Source organism: Anolis carolinensis, chromosome 2 (genome assembly GCF_035594765.1).
Source record: "Anolis carolinensis isolate JA03-04 chromosome 2, rAnoCar3.1.pri, whole genome shotgun sequence".
Classification (NCBI taxonomy): domain Eukaryota; kingdom Metazoa; phylum Chordata; class Lepidosauria; order Squamata; family Dactyloidae; genus Anolis; species Anolis carolinensis.
In genome coordinates, this window is record NC_085842.1 from 161,334,984 (window position 1) to 161,356,500 (window position 21,517).

General features: G+C 39.0%; 1 pseudogene; it reads left to right on the forward strand.

Moving 5' to 3' along the window:
• The window catches only part of LOC134295893 (carboxy-terminal kinesin 2-like), a 42,733-nt pseudogene extending 21,560 nt beyond the window's left edge, over positions 1-21,173 (forward strand).
• Positions 21,174-21,517: the final 344 nt, after the last annotated feature.

Here is a 21,517-nt window from a genome sequence, read left to right on the forward strand (position 1 = left end):
AAGCCTCCCACAAGGATGGTAAACATCAAAACATCCGGGCGTCCCCTGGGCAACGTCCTTGCAGACGGCCAATTCTCTCACTCCGGAAGCAACTCCGGTTGCTCCTGACACGAAAAAAAATCTCCCTTTGACATTTCTGTGCTCCACAATTGACTATGTGAGAGTCAATGACAGAATGACTTGGAAAAGGTTGGGGCGTTTGAAGCCTTCTCTCACAAATATGTATTAACAAAAATGAGATTAAATCCTGGACGAACTTTGGAAAAGTACTCTAATTTACTTTTCTGTGTGTGTGTGTGTATCTCAGATTGCCTAGCTGTCTATCTATTTATCTATCATCTATCTATATCTGATTAATAAGATGAACTAAGAAAATCTACAGAACCTATCTTGTTTGTAACTTGGGAACTGCCTATATCTCAGTTTCTTACCCCACACACTGAAAGATTAAGAAAGGATCAAAAAGATCACTCTTTCTCACAATGTATTTATAAGTCCTTCTACAGATATGTGTTGACCAATCAGACCACAGCAATCCACAAGCTAAAAGCAACAACAACAACAGCAACAACAATTCTGGAGTAGAAATTACACAGCTATGTTAGGCACTGAAACTGAACTTTGACTATATGCCAGCTCTGTGAAATGGAATGAGTTTTTGTGTGTGTGTGTCAGGAGCAACTTGAGTTGCTTCTGGAGTGAGAGAATTGGCCATCTGCAAGGACGTTGCCCAGGGGACACCCGGATGTTTTGATGTTTTTAACCATCCTTGTGGGAGGCTTCTCTCATATCCCTGCATGGAGCTGGAGCTGATAGAGGGAGCTCATCCGCGCTCTCCCCGAGTGGGATTCAAACCTGGCAGCCTTCAGGTCAGCAACCCAACCTTCAAGCCACGAGGTTTTAGTCCACTACACCATCGGTGGCTCCTAGGTATGGAATGTGTTTCTGATCTGGGAACCAAGTAAGCAACCTACATTGCATGCCCTCTGAAGACTCTCACCTTGGAGGCCTGACAGGAGCTGTCTTCATTCCAGTGCAAGTGTCAAAATATTTTGTATTTGCCCAATTTGGTGTTGTCACATGGTTCTCTATGTTTCAAATTGTTTGAAATGTTAGGCTATTGACATTTATTAAACATGATTTTACATTGATTTTATTTTGTATACTATGTTGAGGACCAAATCATTAGCATAATTCAAGCTGCTTTGGATCCCATCCTAGGAGAAAGGCAGGGCATAAATTCAATAAATAAATGATAAAAACATTCTTTTTCTCATCCAGGATTCCACTAAGTTTACAAATTTTAAAATGCATATAGTTTTAAAATTCATATCATACAAATGTGGCTCATGAAGGCAAGAGACAGGAAACCCAAAGTTTCAAGAACACAGTAATCTGTTCATATGGGTGTGTGGATGCATTCATGTGCTTGTGTGCCTGCATGCCTACATTTCAGTATTGATGCAACTAGCCTGGCACGTTTTTGCTAAGAGTCACAGCATATAGAAATGAATAAATTAACATAATAGCCCTGTTCTACATGCCATCATTGGATAGTTCACATTCATTTCAGATTTTATGACATCTAATTAATGGAATATCACAGCACAATTGGCATGGCATGTAAAAATGTGTATGACAGCACAAAACTGAACTGGACAAATGAATCAAAGTGCTCCAGGGGGATGTTTGTTCTGTTCCATGCTTATCATCAATTTGTTCCTGAACATACAAATGAACAGTGAACATTTTGATAGATGGTTCAGGAAGAGTACAGCATGATAACTCTCCATCTGTGCTTTGATTCAACATTCTTGGAAATTCTCATTTATACTGCCTTTTCAGTGCTTTCTTTCTAAGTGGGGAGGAAGAAGAAACCTTGGGCCTAACCTACCTCATGTAATTGTTGTGAAATTAATATCTGGGAGCCATGTGCACTCCCTGAGCACCTTTGAGGAATAATAGTGTACAGATGTCAATAAAAATATACATATGATACTAAGGACAGACTGGATTAACCTGTAACTAATTGCTCATAACTAACAGATGGAAATTCATGGGCCGTGTTAGTTATGACTAGCAATATAATTGTTCAGTAAAAATGCTTCTTGAAAAAAGCAATGGGTGATTTGAGCAAGTTTCCCCCACTGTATGAAAGTCTTGAAAACTACAAGGCTATTCACAGTTCAGGACTTATTCTGTGAAAAATACACATGGCTGGTTTTGTCTAAGGTGATTTTGCACAAAGGCATACCCTCTCAGCCTCAAAGGAAATTAAGGGAAACCCCCACTCTGAAAAAAAATCTGGCAAGAAAGTCTTGTTCCAGTTCATTTTAGGGTCACCATAAGTCAGAAATAACATGAAGGCACACATCAAAATATCTCCCCTCTTTCTTGCTGGTTGCAAGGACACTCCATTCTGATATCAGGAGAGGTGCCCACAATGGCCAGTTACATGGATGAAGCTTTATGGCTGGCTTGAGTGGTGGCGGTGGCAATGACACAGGCACAATCCATTTCCTATCCCTACAATGATCAGCACAAGAAAAGGGTGATGGTGGCAGTGTCCATCTGGACCAGTGGTTCCCAAACTTATTTGGCCTACCGCCCCCTTTCCAGAAAAAATATTACTCAGTGCCCCCTGGAAAGAGGTGTGTGGCTTAGAGGGGTGGGAGTGGCTCCTGCTCAAGAGGGCTGGGCTGAGCCTCTCCCCTAGTCCAAGATGCAGGGTGGAGAGGGGGAGGTGGGCAGGGCCACAAATGGGCGGCCAGGACTGGGATGGGCGGAGTTAGGAGCTCTGAGGCAGGGCTGAGCTTCTATCCCTATACTGAGGCGCCTGCCAGGACACAGTGGACGGGGCTAGAGGAGGGGGCAGGGCCTCTTCCCGAGTTCCTGACAGAGCTGAATTCCTATACCCTGCCCCCGTGTTCTAACAATTGTCACAGGGATGGTATACAGAGGCTCAGCCCTGTCTCATGCTCTTGGGAAGAGGCCCTGCCCCCTTCCCTAACTCTGCCCTTTTTGTCCCAACAAGCACCTCAGGAGAGGTCTAGATTGTCAGCCCTGTCTCGGGCTCTTGGGAAGAAGCCACACCCCTCCCTTGGCCCTGCCCCCAAATGCACCTGTGGCCATCACCGCCCCCTGGATCGCTGCAGCGCCCACCAGGGGGCGGTAGCACCCACTTTGGGAATCACTGATCAGGCTGGATCAGACCCAATCAGACTTCATCAATACCCCAGGATACTGCAGTCTTCACAACAAAATCTGAAGTTTCCCCTGACTTTGCCAAAAATGCAGCAAATTTGGATTAAATCTAGAAAAGCCCCTGTGATGCTTATTAGAAGCTGCTGTGTCAATTCAAGGCAAGTATAGGGTTTAGGGTCAGTGTATAGAAGCCCTAAGTTAGGAATAATTGGCTTGTGGCTTGGACAGGGAAGGAACCACAGAACAATAAAACTTTCAAGCATCTAATGAGTCTGAAGAACTCAAAGTCTTAGGAGTAGAATATAAAAATGGGTGTTCTTGGTATATAGACAGTATAGCTAGCAACACATGTTCCATGATAGCATTTAGGCCTGATTGATAAGGAGAGATACCTTCAGGACAAGATATTTTTTATTCCCCCTCCAAAATAACTATTGATAGAGCATTAAAAGGAACCAAGGTGAAGACTCTATTGTATTTAGAAATCTCTAGGGCATAAAGACAGTCAACTGGAAAAAAATTCTAGATGGTGGATAGCTTGAAACCTATCCTGTTTTCCAGAAAAAAATGTCCCATATGGTTCTCAAAATCTATTTCAGTATTGTTTTTCCTCAACAGCTCTCACCCAACTGGAGGAGAAATTATCTAATCTAATCAGGAGAATTAATCTGAAAGGTTTTGTTTGAACAAAGAACTAATTACATAGAACCAGCCATGTATTTCCAGATGAATAATCCCAGTTTACATATGTCAGCCCTTTTCAACCTGCAGCTCTACAGGTGTTTTTGATTTCAGCCCTCAGAATTCCTGACCATTGAACTAGCTGACTAGGGCTTCTGCGAGTTGGAAGTCCAGACACCTGGAGGGCCACAATTGTATATTGTCATTCTTGGTATGTTATGTATTTAGAAATGAAGAATCTTGGAATAACATTAGCAGTTCTTTGAGTTTTCCTGATAAAATATGAAATTAGGGCTCCTAAATCAGTGCATTGTGTAGGTAATGGGCTGCCATCCAATGTTATCCCAAGGGCATTACAAGAAGAGAAGAGAGGAAACGGTGGCCATAAGCAACTGTGGGAACACCAGTGAATTCGATAGTTTTCTCTACAAATTCTCTTCCTCGCTCAAGAAGATGATCTCCAAAATGATCTTGTCTCTGGTGACCATTGTATATTGAGCAGTGAAATATGATTTTTTAAAAGGTTTTGCTTGATTTGAGAGGTTCTCTTTAGACCCAGAGGGGAAAAAAAAGGATAGACTGTGTGGACAATTCAGGCCTGGTATAAACACTTGGTAGCAGTTCACCAAGCTTTGCTTGGCAAAACAGAAACTTCCTCTACCACATTTCAGGCTTTAAGTTCAGATATAGCAACTCAGATTCAATCACTTGAACTATCAGCGGAGAGCTGGGATGTATGAATCTATAAAACTTGCATCTGTGGACTTCTCTTTTTAGTGAATTTTAAAAATTCATTGGATGGTTTCAGTGCCTTTTTAGTTTTACAGTAGAGTCTTACTTATCCAGCATTCACTTATCCAATGTTCTGGATTATCCAAGGCAGTCTGCCTTTTAGTAGTCAATGTTTTGTAGTCAATGTTTTCAATATCTCATGATATTTTGGTGCTAAATTCATAAAGACAGTAACTACTACATAGCATTACAGCGTATTGAACTACTTTTTCTATCAAATTTATTGTATAACATGATGTTTTGGTGCTTAATTTGTAAAATAATAACCTAATTTGATGTTTAATAGGCTTTTCCTTAATCCCTGCTTATTATCCAACATATTCGCTTATCCAACGTTCTGCCGGCCCATTTATGTTGGATAAGTGAGACTCTACTGTATAAACAATACCAAGAACTGGAAAGCCTGGTACTTGAGCATTGTACCTAGAGGTCAGTTTACAATGGTTCCATGGATTTTGAAGAAGTACAAATGCAAGGCGAAATGAAGAAATGTGCCAAGAGGAAGGCACATCAAGCAAATCCTTGTTGTCATCACCTTCCATCTGGAAATCTATGTCCTCAATGTGAAAGACCATGTGGATCCAAAATAGGTCTCCACAGTAACTTATGGACCCACTGTCAAGACTCTACCCCTGGAAGATAATCGTACTTGGCCACAAGGATGAGAGGTGGTCCAAAGGTTTTCTGCTTAAAGGCTTGTTTCCGGGTGGTTAGAGGATTCTAATGTTGGCATATATCAGTGTGAAGTCAAGGAAAGTAATTATCTTGGAATAGTTAATCCAAAGCATATGGAATGTGGACATATATTATTAGATTATTGTCACATACCAAAATAAATCACAATATCTAGTTAAGAGAAAAACGCACACTTCATCAAAGGACATTAGCTTTGTTTAAATGTCACATTCTTTAAATCAAATATTGAGAAGTTAATTTGAAGAGAAGTGAGTATGATGGACTATGATGAACATCTTGGAATATGATGAAGGCATTTCTAACTGAGTAGTGATGAGATGATTCTCAAGGATCCAGAGCATCATCCTATGGTTGATTAATTATGGATGATTTTTTACATGTTCCAATTTTCTATTTCTCAAACATTAGTTTCTAAACTGTTATCTTATCCCCAAGTCCCCTTTCCCCATCATGATATAGAATTTCCTTGAATCCAGATCTTAAGACACATCTTTTTTTCATATTATTGCTGCAAGTCCTGAGTAGGCCACTAGGTGGTGTGTAAGATATAGGGAAGTCCAATTGGGTGGCTAGTTAGCTATTGTTAGAAACTGTTTCCTGGTGGCACCTTTGTATATAAGAAGATGATGAAGAGGACCCATTAACTGAGGTTGTATGATAGTTTCCCCCTATTTTAGTTATTATACAATAATGTTCTAGAGACATGCTTCTCATTCCCGTACAAACATCAGAAATCTATTTCTGAAATATAACAGAAAGCTCTAATGATCCCAGTCCAAATCCCAGTTCCACTTTAGAAAGAATACTTTATATGTCTGGATGATATATTAGGAAATTAAAACTTTAATAAGCAATGGGAGTATGGCTCTTTATTTATTATCAACCAATCTGGTATTCAGGACCAGTACAAACAGATTAGAGAGGGTCTAACAAATAGGGCAGGAGCCCCTGGTGGCACAGTGTGTTAAAGCCGAGTTACTGAACTTGCAGACCAAAAGGTCCCAGGTTCAAATCCCAGGAGTGGAATGAGCGCCCGCTGTTAGCCCCAGCTCCTTCCATGAAAACATGCAAATGTGAGTAGATCAATAGGTACTGCTCCAGCAGGAAGGTAATGGCGCTCCATGCAGTCATGCCAGCCACATGACCTTGGAGGTGTCTATGGACAACGCCGGCTCTTCAGCTTAGAAATGGAGATGAGCACCAACCCTGAGTCGGCCATGACTGGACTTAACGTTAGGGGAAACCTTTACCTTTACCTTAACAAATAGGGCTGTGCAATAATAATAATAATAATAATAATAATAATAATAATAATAATAATAATAATAATAATAAGGACGAAAGTTGTAAGAGATGTATGAAATCTGTACTTCTGACCTGCATTACAAAGACTGAGCAGCACTACCCCACATACAAACAAATGAAATCATCCAGTATGCAGTTTTCGTAAGAAAATACGTAACTGTCATAAGTCCCATTGAGTCAGCTTAGTCTTTCAGTAGAAACAAACTCTACTGGGCAGTGCAACCAAAATGTTAGGTTCTCCCCAGCCTATCAGTGCTGATGGATGAGGAAAAGGGAGGAGGCACTCCTGCTGTTTCTAATAAATTTCATATAGACTCCGTGGGATAAAAGTGAAAGGCAAGGGGGCTGCACCACATGCTCTTTCTCAGCCAATTACAGTTTGGACTTCAAATCCCAGGATTCCCTGTGCCGGCATGATAGCTGCACCTGCTTTTCCTCCTGCAAGCTGTGTCTCCTCTCCTAAAAATTGGTGGATCAGTCGATCTTTCTGGGAGATGGCAGAAATTATGTCCTGCTCCTCTTCACTCACTGTGGAGAAATTCCAGAAGGTCCCTCTTTTGGTGTCATTTTAAAAACAATTTAGGGCAAAACTTTAAAAAATGATCTACAAATCAGTGGATGTGTGAATTTTTCTGAAACTTGGGGGATGGAATTGCCTTGACTATGTTGTGGAGAAATTCGAGGGGAAAATTTCATGTAGTTTTTTAAAAAATTGTTCATATTTTTTTTAAAAAAATTCTAAAAATCAGTGGATGAGTGAAACATTCTGAAACATGGGTGGTTTAGAGTGGTAATTGTGTGCTACAACTGTAACAAGTTTCATCTTGATAGCTCTAAAACAGAGGGAAGAAGGAGCCCCTTAAGTGTCCCACTGGTGTGAATGGGCAAATAGCCACAAAAAACTTACTATATTTTTGGAACTCCATAATAGATCTGACATCAACCCCTTATGATTTTTTTTGAAAAACACTTTAGAATCAAAACGAGGGTCGCCCAAATTTAATTAATATAAATGAAGACATTTGTTTGAGTTGTGCACACCCCTACTAACAAAGCAACCTGGGTCTTCAGAGATGAGGAAAAGAATGAATTGTGGAATAGATCTCAAGAAGCTGTCCCTTATCTGGCATTTCCAGTGCTCTCATGTCAAAACTTCTCCTCTCTGAGACCATAGCAATAGAGCCATTCTATTCCTCCCTCCGTATCAGATTCAGTTAAATGCACATTGACAGTAAACAATATCCAAACAAACCCTGGCAAGAAGCTAGTGCAGGAGGCCAATGCAGCTTTGACCACATATAGATAATCTACTTTGAAATACTTAGGTGTGGATGTTAAAAGGGGTACAACAAGCATATCTCACTGAACCAAGCTGCTAACAAACAGCCCCTTTTTGCAAAGTTGTTTAATACCTTCTGCTGTGTAGCTGGATGTTTCTTAGCAGTACTGGTTTGGGGATGATGGTAAAAGAGGGATGGAGAAATACAGGATTTTGATTTTGAGTTGCAGCAGCGTGTTTCTAATAAATGATGCAATAAAGCTTGAGTTGGGAAATAATGGAATTCTGTGTAGCTAATCCAACTGAGGCGGGTGTAAGGCAAATACTTCCAGAATATTTTACTTAATATTTTACAGAGAGAAAACAGAAAGTAGATAAATCAGTTACTCCTATTTTGTAAGGAACCATAGATCTTGACACTGAAATGAAAATCACAAAACAATAGAAAGGTGATGAAAGGAGACCCCATCTGTGATGTGTTTTGAAAAAAGTTTTCAAGAGGTATCAAGAAGGTTCAAAGTATTTTTGTTCACCTGACATGCACATATTGTTCCTTTTTGAATAAAATGTTTGTTGAAACATGTTGAAGAGCTCTTTTTTTTTTTTTACATTGCAGGAGCTTAACCTCATTCTTTCTGTGTTATTTCTGATATTACATGGAAATTTCTGTTCAGGAAGTAATGCCTAATAATAATAATAATAATAATAATAATAATAATAATAATAATAGGATCATTGATGTTGCCATCCCAAGTGACAGTTGCATTGACGAAAAACAACAGAAACCAGTACAGGTGGTCCCGGTGGTGATTGGCACATTGGATGCCATGCCAAAAGTTCTCAGCTGGCATTTGGAAACAATAGGCATTGACAAAATTACAATCTGCCAACTGCAAAAGGCCGCCCTACTGGGATCTGCGCGCATCATCTGAAAATACATCACACAGTCCTAGACACTTGGGAAGTGTTCAACTTGTGATTTTGTGATATGAAATCCAGCATATCTATCTTGTTTGCTATGTCATACAACAACAACAACAACAACAACAACAACAACTTTATTTTTATATCCTGCCACTATCTCACCTCGGGGACTCAGGGTGGCTTACATGGGGCCAAGCCCGACAACACAGTTAAAATAAAATAAACAAAATACATAGTATAATACACAGTATAACAATAGATAAAAACAGCATACAATATAAAATAGGAATAGTAAGCAATGCTAAATAATATCAACCGACAACCAGACACAATTACTATTGTGATCAAGAACACATCTCCTTTGTTAATTAAGGTATATCTTTAATTCAATAGAGGGATTTCACTCTCTTCGGAATCACATCAGTCACATCTACTCTGGTGCTCACCTCTCATATGAACACATCAATGTTCTTCTTAGTCATTTCTGCTCCTCATCCAGAACATATAAAGTGGCTAACCTATATTTTCACTTTTGGTGATATTATTTAACAAGAACAAGGCTCTCTTTGTCTTTGTTTTCCACCACAACAGGAAGAACAGGAAGAACAGGGTGATACATCTGCCCTGTGTCTCTGAAATGGTGGACCAAAGGGGCGATGTTCTTTGATGTCACCCCACATGGCTTTACCCACCACTGTAACCCTTTACCAGGCTGTGTTAGGAATAGCAGCCTTCTACAAGCCTCCAGTTCTAGCTGTTTGTTATGTATATAGTTGAGATTGCTTACTATACTGTATGTATATATTGGTATGCAGTTTTTCCCTTAACTCTATGTCGTTTGAGGTTTTGGGAGGCACTACAGACCATGTGATCAGATCTGGGACTATTCAGAATGGGACTCCATTTTAGAAGGCAGTGCAGTTGAGTATAGTATAGTATAGTAGCCAGTATGCATCAGTCAGTCAGTGCAGTATGTAGTTAAGTATGCTGCAGAAGTCAGTCAATATACATTAGAAGTTAGTTGAGTACAGTATGCATCAGAAGCTTTCGATGGGTGAAAAACTCGGGGCTATGTCTGTTTTTATTGTTATTTTAAAGCTAATTGTATTGTTTTAATCTATTTCTATAAACTGCTCTGAGCCAAACTGGGAGTAGCGGTATACAAGTATAATAAAAATAAATAAATAAATAAATAAATAAATAAATAAATAAGAGAGTGTTAGTCTGTATGCAACAAAGAAGAGACTGAAACAGAATGCTTAAAAAACTTTGAACCAATAATCAATGTACCTGTGTGCTGAATACATGAAGTTTGTAAGTAAATCAACTATGTTAACTTTTAACAAAGACTACAGTAGGGTCTCGTTTATCCAACCCCCGCTTATCCAGTGTTCTGTATTATCCAACGCAGTCTACCTTTTAGTAGTCAATGTTTTTGTAGTCAATGTTTTCAATACATTGCGATGTTTTGGTGCTAAATTCGTAAGTACAGTAATTACTACATAACGTTTACTGTGTATTGAACTGCTTTTTCTGTCGATTTGTTGTAAAACATGATGTTTGATGCTTAATTTGTAAAATCATAATGTACTTTGATGTTTAATAGTCTTTTTCTTAATGCCTCCTTATTATCCAACATTTTCGCTTATCCAACATTCTGCTGGCCCGTTTATGTTGGATAAATGAAACTCTACTGTACTTATTTTTTGGTCTCTTGAGAGCATGATTTAAAAGCAATATATTTTATGGAGAACAGATTTTTTTTGGTAACTGGCATAATTCCAATCCAGTTAAGAGAATAGCACATCTGATTTATTTGGTGCTCAACAATCCCAAGTGTGGAGGAAACCCATATTGCTATAGTTCTTCCTCAATAGCTCTCACCCAACTGGAGGGAAAACTACCTGGCATGTACTTCCAGATGAAGAATGTTAGCAGACACCACCCATGCTTTTAAATTGATTTATTTGTTTGGCAAATTTTGTTTGTTTAGTTACCCTTACCTTCTTAGAACAAGATGAAGGCATTGCATTATATTGTACATTTTTATATATTGTTCACTTTTCATTTCCCACACTTTCCCTACTTTGAGAAAGGTGAGACTGAGAGTGGCCTAAAGTCATTGGGTGAGCATATATGGCTCAAAGAGGAGTTGCTTGGACTCTGCTCCATTCAAATACTTTGACCCATACACGATGTTTCCAAGGCTTCTGGAAGGGTAAAAGCATGATTTTTATCAGAGGAAAAAACTATTCCTTTTTGATTTCTTCCATTGAGCAGAAACATATTATTTGGAAATTCAACTTTCATAAAAGCGACAATGCAAGCTTAAGGATGTGTTCTTTGCTAATGTTCCTCCTGGTGGAATAAAAGATGTGCACTGAAACCTTGCATATCATTATCAGGGAAGAGAATAATAGTACAAAAGACTGAATTGCTTCAGTAAGGTGTATCTCTAAGGTATCTGCTGAGGGTGTTTATTTGACCCAGATGAAGCAACAGCAAGTAGTCTAAAGTCACAGGTCATAGTTATTCATATTAATGGCATTTAGAATTTACAATCATACAGCTTATCAGTTCGATGATGCAAATAAAAGCCCCAGTTCTACCAATTTCTCTCTTTAATTATAGGCTCTCTTCCCAGTCTTGCCAAACTGTTCTAACCAAACAAATTCCTGGGCATACAGTTGTTACCTGCAAGTAATAATTTAGCAAACATTTCTGATTTCATTGATGTGCGTGGCCCTCCACCAATCATTACTATTTATTGAAGCCTCTGGTGGCGCAGTGGGTTAAACCCTTTTGTAACTATAAGATTAAAAAAACTCCCATTCTGTCTGTGGGCAAACTGGAGATTAGTCTCAATGGCTTCTTAAAAGCCACCTACAGAGTTTACGGAGGAGGCAAAAACTGACTTTGAGAGTTCCACATTCACCAAACATTTTTAGTGACTCTAGTGTACACATATTGGAAAGATATTAGTAAGGATATTAGTAATGAAAATGATATCGGCTTAAGTAAGGTATGACTAATATGCATGTATATATAACTGCTGAGAGGAAGATTGAAAGTCAAAACTTTCTTCTTTTTCTTTTTAAAAATGTTTATTGTATTGTTATAAGCTGTAACAAAAGAAATTATAAAAAATAAAATAACAGAAAGAAAGAAAGAAAGAAAGAAAGAAAGAAAGAAAGAAAGAAAGAAAGAAAGAAAGAAAGAGAGAGAAAGCTATGGTTGGCCCTTTCTTCTTAAGGCATTTATGATATGTGTGCACACAACTTGCCTACACATAAGCTTTGCACCCTTTCTCCTTATTTGTTTCTTATTTGTAGAAAAGAAAGTGGTTGCAGGACTTGATGGTTCCAATGATAATGGCCTAGCACACTGGAAAACTGAATCTCAGAAGGCAATTGATGTTCCGTTAGAAGCTCCATCATGGAGTTTGTTGGGTGATATGTCTGTCTGTCTGTCTGTCTGTCTGTGTATGGAATGTCATTTCTGATTTCATTTAATTTCTTTTCTCCTGGGTATGGCATAAGGACTGTTGACTTCAGGATGTCTTTCCTATATTACAGGAATATATAACTTGCAGTATGGCTCTCACACTTTCAAGTATAGAAAAAAGAGACACAAAATGTCACAGTACATGCTGTTCTGCAACTTTAGGGCTTTGGATCAAATCTGACCTCAAAGTGGGAATTGTTCACTCTCTGAAGTTGCCAATCATGTAGTACAAGTGATGGAGAAGCAGATTTGGTATCAGTAGGACTTTAGCTATTGAGAGAAGGCAGTTTTTAACCTTGGCTTACTGTAGTTGCTAGCCAGGAGGGATGTCCTATGTATGTTTGTACTTTGGTCCTTAGGATACCACTCTTTCCAAGCTTTGGGTCTAGTCCTCTTTAAGACGGTAAATCATTGTTTGAGCTGTCTATCACTTCAAGGTCAGATCCCTTCCTTGTCATGTCTACATTTCTTTGTGGTTGAGGCCTTTTTCAATGGAAAAAGAGTACTACCCCAATATTTGTGAAACTGATATATGATGTTTCTACAGTTTCATTTAAATACTTAGTACATCCTGTACAAGCCACACCCACTTCACATTCCTGTGAAGTTCAGTAACATATTCCTCATAGATATGGAGATCATGCTGTCTACTGAAGTTTGGATTCCATCCCACCCATATTTTAAATGTTTCAGCCTGGTTGATTGTATATTGGGGTAGAATTTTGATAAAGCAGATTAGGGAAAAGGATTCTCTTCTCCTTGAGCACTGTGAAATTAGATTCTACTTAAATAGAATATAATTCTCAAGGCTGGGATGTGCAGTTCTTTTGCTCACTTTAGATATGAGCTTGCTGAGAGATACGTATATCTCTTGTCTGCCATTGCATCATCCCTCTTCTGGTGGCTGCCAGTCCCCTTGGTTCCCATACTTGTATAATGAAACCCTCAGGTAGATACTATGAGGTAGTTCTTCTGTAGAGCAGTTTCATTGCAGAAAGTGTGATCAGCTGCATATACCACAGAGTTATGGAAAAATGTTTAATTGAATACACACTAAGCAAGACCACCCTCTGTTACTTTGTAACAGTATGATAAACTCAAAAGACGCACAGTAGCACATTCTAAAAATGAGGCTAAAATACGGAAAAAACGTTGAGGATTTTAGTGCAGCAACAGCAACATGCTGAGTTTGGTAGTTGATTAAGATAAGAACGGCAACCCTAATGTTCTGATACAGTATTATTGCTGTTATCCATTCTATCGTGGCTTTTTTCCCTGAAGAGTTCACAGTACATACAGGGAAGTCTTTATAAAGAAAGTTTATTCCAATGGTAAAGTGAATAGTTATGTCAACTTCTAGTATCATAATCTTTAGTTGTTCTCCCCTTTGAAATCATAGCTCCCTCTCTCTGAAGAGCCGAGCACCTCCTTCATCGCTTTTCACAGACATATCTTGCATAGAATCAGATTCAACAACTGTCTGACCTATCGACTCAAGCCAAATGAGGGTGAGCATGTTGCAAATTTGGGGAAACACCCTGCCATCAAATATTTTAATGAGTGTAGATGATGAAAAGAGTTACAGCACAATCGTATGCATTTTTTTAAACGTAGAAGTAGAGATGTGTGCAAATTTTTTCCTTTGTTTCCTTCATTCTATAATTTCATTTCGACTGTTCATCTACACAAAATGAATGATGACATTTTCGTAGGAAACAAGAGGTGACACGAAAAAGAAAGCCGCACAGTCATAGTGCTTGCTTTCATTTTCCTTTCGTTTCAGCCCCGTAACAATAAGTAGGTACTGACAGAGGGATGCTTTCACATTACAGCTGATGTGTACCAATGGGTGTTAATAATAATATTAATATAAATAATGATAGTTACTCTGGGACCCTAAGCTGAGTCTGAGAGAGGTCTGCTTCCCCATGACATCTGATGTGTACCAATGGGTGTTAATAATAATATTAATATTTATATTAATAACAATAGTTACTCTAGGACCCTAAGCGGAGTCTGGGAGAGGAGTGCCTCCCCATTACATCTGATGTGTACCAATGGGTCTTAATAATAATATAAATATTTATATTAATAATGATAGTTACTCTGGGACCCTAAGCAGAGTCTAGAAGAGGAGTGTCTCCCCATTACATCTGATGTGTACCTATGGGTCTTCATAATAATATTAATATTTATATTAATAACAATAGTTACTCTAGGACCCTAAGCGGAGTCTGGGAGAGGAGTGCCTCCCCATTACATCTGATGTGTACCTATGGGTCTTAATAATAATATTAATATTTACATTAATAACAATAGTTACTCTGGGACACTAAGTTGAATATGGGAGAGGAGTGCCTCTCCATTACATCTGATGTGTACCAATGGGTCTTAATAATAACATTAATATTTATATTAACAACGATAGTTACACTGGGACACTAAGCCTCAGTGTGCAAATATTGCAACTTTTGAAAAATCATGTCCTGATGTTCAAAAGTGCTCCAGTTCATGTATGTACAAAACCTAATGACATTTTCAATATGAAAAACCAAATGGATTTTCCATTCCTTATAAATGTCATGAATGAGGATGATTAGAGGAAGATGAGAAATGAAAGAGACAGGCCATTCTGCACTCCTCAAGATGAGTGGGCAACAAAGTGTTCATTTCCAGAGGCTCCATTAAATATCAAGTCCACCTTGCATGTTGAGGAGCACAGTTTAATAATAATGCATAGGTTACTGAAAGAAGATAATGTACACATGGTTTTATGTTTTATCACCTTAAATATTTGGATAATTTGCATAATGTTTGGATTTGGGAGTACTGTGGTACTTTAAGCATTCATTTGTTTTTAAATGATGGTATGACTGTGATACAATCATGCTATCTGGAATGAATTTCTCATATTGCAATTTACAGGCTCTGATCACATGGCAATACAGTATGTTGACTAATAGATGGATGTCTGTGTCTCCAAATGATGTTTGGGTTTTGTTTTTATTATTATTAAAATGGCTTGTTTTTTTTTTAAAAAAAACATTCTCCCTCTAATCACTATTAATGCCTCTGGCATTCATGGTAATGGTATTAATCATGAATCGGCTCATTTGGAAAACATTTAATAAAATCTGAAATTGCCTAGTAATTTGTGAGTCATTGCTGAGGTGATTTCAGAAAGCGAGATACGGCTTCTCATTTAGGGAAGAGGGATTTCATATACAGAGGACTTTCACAATAGAAAACAAATAACCATCTTTGTGTGTCATTATGTGGTTCTCCATAACTAAGGGAACTTTTTTTTCTGGTTTTGATAATTGATTATATGAATTATCCATAGTGGTATGTTCATAGTTTCATAGGAATTCAACAATGTTGACATAGATTTAGTCTAGATATAAAAATCACTGTTTAGATCAATAGTTTCCCAGTGGTACGGGATCATAGCACAAAGACACTTATTTCCATGCTACTCTCTTTCTCTGTGCCTAAGATTTTCCAAATTAGACTTCAGAAAACTTTAACCAGTGGTCTTCATTGTATCTCTGACACTCTTACTTGAAATAATCTTCTTTCAAAACTAAAAGATGGATACACATAGAAAAGGGTTCTAATGACATCCTTGTCAATCAAATTTCATGAAAATGTGAGGGGATGTTTGAAACTAGACAGGCCAGCCCTTTCTACCAACATGTGACTGGTCTGTGTGAAGTAGTGGTTTAAGCTGGAAAGATCTAAGGCAGTGGTTCCCAACCTGGGGCTCCCAGACGTTTTTGGCCTACAGCTCCCAGAAATCTCAGCCAGTTTACCAGCTGTTAGGATTTCTGGGAGCTGAAGGCCAAAAACATCTGGCGATCCCAGGTTGAGAACCACTGATCTAAGGTCTAGCACAGATCCAAGAAAGGAAGGAAGGCAACCATCTAGTAAAGCAAAGATCAGCTTTTGTGAAGTAAAAATCCAAGCAAAGGTCTATGGATAGTTCCATGTGCCCATGATTCATTGGAGCAGTTTCAGATGCACAACCACAAACAAATCTGCAGAGGCTTTGTGGCAATCTATGGGCATTGGCTCTGGCTGGGATGTGAGAGCTTTGCCTCTGGCGAGTGAAGCTGAAATGACTTAACCAACCATAGACTGGTCGGGTGTGACATACTTTCATGGGGATATGGGCCTTGGACACATTGGTGGTGTTGGCTAGATGTAGCTCATGAAACACAACTTTGTAGCCTCCTGTATGTGTGTTGGTTGCCTAAGCACCATTAGGTTTCAGAAATACTCTTCATCCAGCCTCCTGGTTTTCCTCTCACAAGAGAGCCCTGATGACGATGTTCTAAATAAATAAATGCTTGTCAGTTTAATCACAGCTGGGTCTTGGGGATTTACTGAAAGGCAGTTTTGACATTTTTCATGCCATAATGTTTAATTAAAACATGCTTTAAAACAAAGAAAAAATCAGGACTGACATTTTCCATGCAAACCTACCTAAGCTCAATAATTCAGGCTGAGGAAAGATTGAAAAACAGACTTTATAAAGGTGCTGAGTTAGGCGTGGATGAAGTGTTAGACTGTTTTATAGCTGAAGGACACTTATGGGAATAAGTCAAGCCAAACCTCACTAAATAAATCAATATTTGAAGTAGGTGGCAGTGCAGAAGGTGGCTGGTACAATGAAAGTTTTAGTGACAGATTTTGCTAAAACATTTGGAAAGGGCTATGCCTCTTGTCTTCCATGGATTGATGGAAGACTAAATTAATATGCAGAAACCCCCTGTCAGGAATAAAAAGAGAATTTTACAATATCTATCAGATGAACATTTCAAGAAGGGACATTTTCTTTCTACAGCATTAAGGTCCACTTTCTGCACAGCAAGCATGTGCTTAGGAGAAAGAACATAGCAGAGTCTTCACCACCATAATAACTGGCATACTAAATTCTGTTTTGTGGATTAAAATGGTTTCAGTGTTGAACTGGGACTCTTTGAACCCAGGGTTCAGATCCCACTTGGAAATGGAAACCCATTGGAGACCTTTAGCTTAGCCACACTCTCACAACCTGAGTTTTTTTTGTGAGAAAACCCTGTGATAGGTTAGTCTTAGGGTCACCCTAACTCAGAAATGACTTCAAGACACAAAAAGCAACAAGAACAAGAACAGCAGCTACTACTAACTTTGTTTTATTTCGATTTGTATCTGAATAATTTTTACATTTCTTGGTGTGCTTTGGGTTTGGTTGTCAATTTAAAACAAATGATTTCAGAAAATAATCAGTGTTGGAGGAAAAGTGATATAGTATTAGTATTGTATACTCTTAAGTATTGGATGCTCTTAATCCAAGTTTCACCTCTGGTATTGGTTAACGGTAGGATATGAGGAAGTTTTTATTGGCTTCAATAAACCATGTGATAAATGGATATCACAATGCCTTGCTTCACAAGGATGTTCTGAGGGCAATAGAGGAGGAACTCTATGGTACTTTACAAATTACAATAGTAAATAAATTATAAAGAGTACTAAAGGGAGGCTGTATTATTTTGAGCTCATTTCTATGGTGAAAGATGAAGAAAGGACAATTGCATAGCGATATCACACTTATAGAAAGCCAGTATGGTGTAGCAATTTTAGTCTTATGGCCTTAGGGATACATTCGGCGGCATATGCCAATTTAGCCCAGGTCACCCAAGTAGCCTGCCGGCTCCCATCAAATGTGGCTCCATGGGTGAAGAAGGGCGGAGCTGGTCCACTGCAACACAGGAAGCTTTCCATCTTTCTATAACAATCAATGGGATCAGCTGGGAGAGGAGTTAGGCAATGTGGGGCATGGGCTGCTAGGTTCCCCACACCATCCGACAACATGGAGTGACCCTGGCGGCCGTGTGACAAAATCATTTGACCACAATTATGAAAAACAGGATCTGAATTCCAGGGTCAGTCATGGAAACTCACTGGGTTTACTTTCAGCAAGTTACACTCTTTAAACCCCAAAGGAAGACAAAATTAAACCTTCTCTGAACAAATCTTACCAAGAAAACTCCACGATAGGGTTACCATAGGTTAGAAACAACTTGAAGACACACAACAGCAATTAGCACTTAGCATAGATATTTTTTTCCTGCAAATCGAATATGGTCCTATGATATCATGTTGAATTTGGAAATACTGTTCAGGATGCCCTGAGGGACTGGCAAAATTACCATTTTGGACTACAGCTCTCACAGGTCCCCAGACATTGCTTCCGAGCTCTGAACTAGAGTACTCTAAAGGCTCAAAGAAGTCAGACCCTTTTTGGTGTACTGATAATGATGAGAAATAAAACTAAATAATATATGAGGAGAATATATCTCAGTGATCTATTGACTATATGATCTCACCATGTAATCTATACTTAACATGGCTGCTAATAATTTACATCCTTTCAAAGACAGAGAGGACCAGAAAGTTATAAAAATAACTGGACCTGGTATATGGAAGCTTCAAACAATAGCTTGAATCCTCTTGGATAGTCCCAACTAGGATGGTGGGTCATACTCAATATGAACCCCATTGATTCCCCATTGTTTTTTCTCTTTTTTTCTTATATTAGATTATTTTTGTATTTGGTGTCAGTTCAGTTCCCTGGACTGATGATTTTCATTGCATGACTACTGTATCCTGATTTAAATTTGTAACACCACCCACTAGTATAAAACTGATTTAGAAAACTAGTAGGAAAATGGTTTAGAGAGCGTGCTTATCAAGTTTACAGATGGCACCAAATTAAGAAGGATAGGTAATACTCCAGAGGACAGGATCAGAATTCAAAATGATCTTAACAGATTAGAGAGATGGTCAAAAGCTAAAAAAATAAATAAAAATCAACAAGGATAAATGTAAGGTACTACACTTAAGTGGAAAAAAATGAAATGCAACAACACAGAATAGGTAATATCTGTCTTGACAAGAGTACATGTGAAAAAGATCTTGGAGTCTGGGGAGAACAAGTTGAACATGAGCCAACAGTGTGACGCAGCAGCTAAAAAAGCCAATGGGACTTCAGGCTGTATCAAAAGGGATATAGTGTCTAACCCGAGGGAAGTCATGGTGCCTCTATATTTTGCTTTGGTCAGACCTCACCTGAAATATTGTGTCCAATTCTGGGCACTACAATTTAAATGCTGGAAGGTATCTGGAGGAGGGCAACTAAAATGGTCAAAGGTCTGGAGATCATGCTCAATGAGGAGCATCTTAAAGAACTGAGCATGTTTAGCCCACTGAAGAGAAGGTTGGGAGAAGACATGATCACCATGTATAAATATGTGAAAGGATGTCATACCGAAGAGGGAGCAGGTTTGCTTTCTGCCCTGGTTTCAAATTACAAAAGAGGAGATTCCACCTGAATGTTAGGAAGAACTTCCTGATTGTAAGAGCTGTTCAGCAGTGGAACTTTCTGTCTGAGTATGATGGAAGCTCTTTCCTTGAAGGCTTTTAAACAGAGGTTGGATGGCCATCTGTCAGGAGTACTTTGATTGTCCTTTTTTATTGCATAGCAGAGAGTTGGACTAGATGGGCCATGGATCTCTTTCAACTCTATGACTCTATGATTTTTGGTGTGGAGACTCTTGCAAACCAAATCAGTACCATGTTTAGAGATGTTCATAAAACAGAGGCATCAGCAGGCTAGGAGACTGTTCTAAAGTTTGCCTAAGTCAATAAAAATGAAAAAGACACTTAGCTGCTATGACAGGAAGGCTAATTTTTATTGAGTCGTGCTAACGTTTACCATTTGTCTTGTTGAGTTGCCTGCAATAATTGTATTAGACAATTGTTTTGAAATATGCTTTTATAAGTCATTTTTACATATGTATATTGTTTTGTATTGTCTTTTATATAATGTTGTAAGCAGAGCCGGCCCTAGGTATTTTTCAAGTGTAAGCGAACAGAATTTTGGCAACCCCCCCCCAAACCAAACACTGAATAATAAAAGCGTTGGATAAGCGAAAATGTTGGATAATAAGGAGGGATTAAGGAAAAGCCTATTAAACATCAAATTACATTAAGATTTTACAAATTAAGCACCAAAACATCATGTTTTACAACAAATCAACAGAAAAAGCAGTCCAATACATGTTAATGTTATGTAGAAATTACTATATTTGCGAATTTAGCACCAAACATTGAACAGGGATATAGGGCAGTGTGGACTTAGATAACCCAGTTCAAAGCAGATATTGTGGGTTATTCTGCCTAGGTATTCTTGGTTATATGGTTGTGTGACAGCCACTCATAAATTCCCACCCCCATGCATCCTACACATCCTCAGAATCTGCTGAAATTCTATGAAATGATCAAATGATGATGCATTACTTGAAATATGTAGCATAGATAGATAACCCAGATAGCCCCCGGTATTAAAAAAACCCCTCTAAAATCAGGACAATAAATAAAGAACAACATTCTGAAAACAGGAGAAAGCCAGACAGTAAACAATCAGGGACAGCTAACACCTTCCAACAATTCTCCCAGGCAAGAAGAAGCCAGGCCTTGAAGCCATAGGGCCATTAAATGCTAATCAAGGTGATTAATTAGAGTTCTTTCTCCCACCCTGGACCTTCTACAGATATATAAACCCACTTACCTCACAATCTCTGAAGGCCCCAAAGGCGGCCCCGGCGCGGGCAGGCCCAGTGTGGGCACCATGGGCAGGCCCGGCGCGGGCACCATGGGCAGGCCCAGCACGGGCACCTGGGCAGGCCCAGCACGGGCACCTGGGCAGGCCCAGCGCTCCAGCAAGCGCTGGGCCACCTGGTGAGTGCTGGGCCACCCGGTGCTCGCCAGAGCACTGGGCAGAAGGGGAAGGCCTCGCCAGGAAGGCATTTGGCAGCTTCTCTGCCCTTGCGGAGGGAAGCGTGGCAGTGGAGGCAGGCTGCAGGAGACAGGAGTTGCCTCGATGGTGCCCCCAACAAGATGGCACCACAGGCAACTGCCTAGTTGGCCTGGTGGTTGAACCGCCTCTGGTTGTAAGCCACTTTGGGTCCCGTTTATGGAGAAAAGCGGGATATAAATAAAGATTATTATTATTATTATTATTATTATTATTATTATTATTATTACTATAATATGGAAAATGTTACTACTACCATTGCTATCTTGATG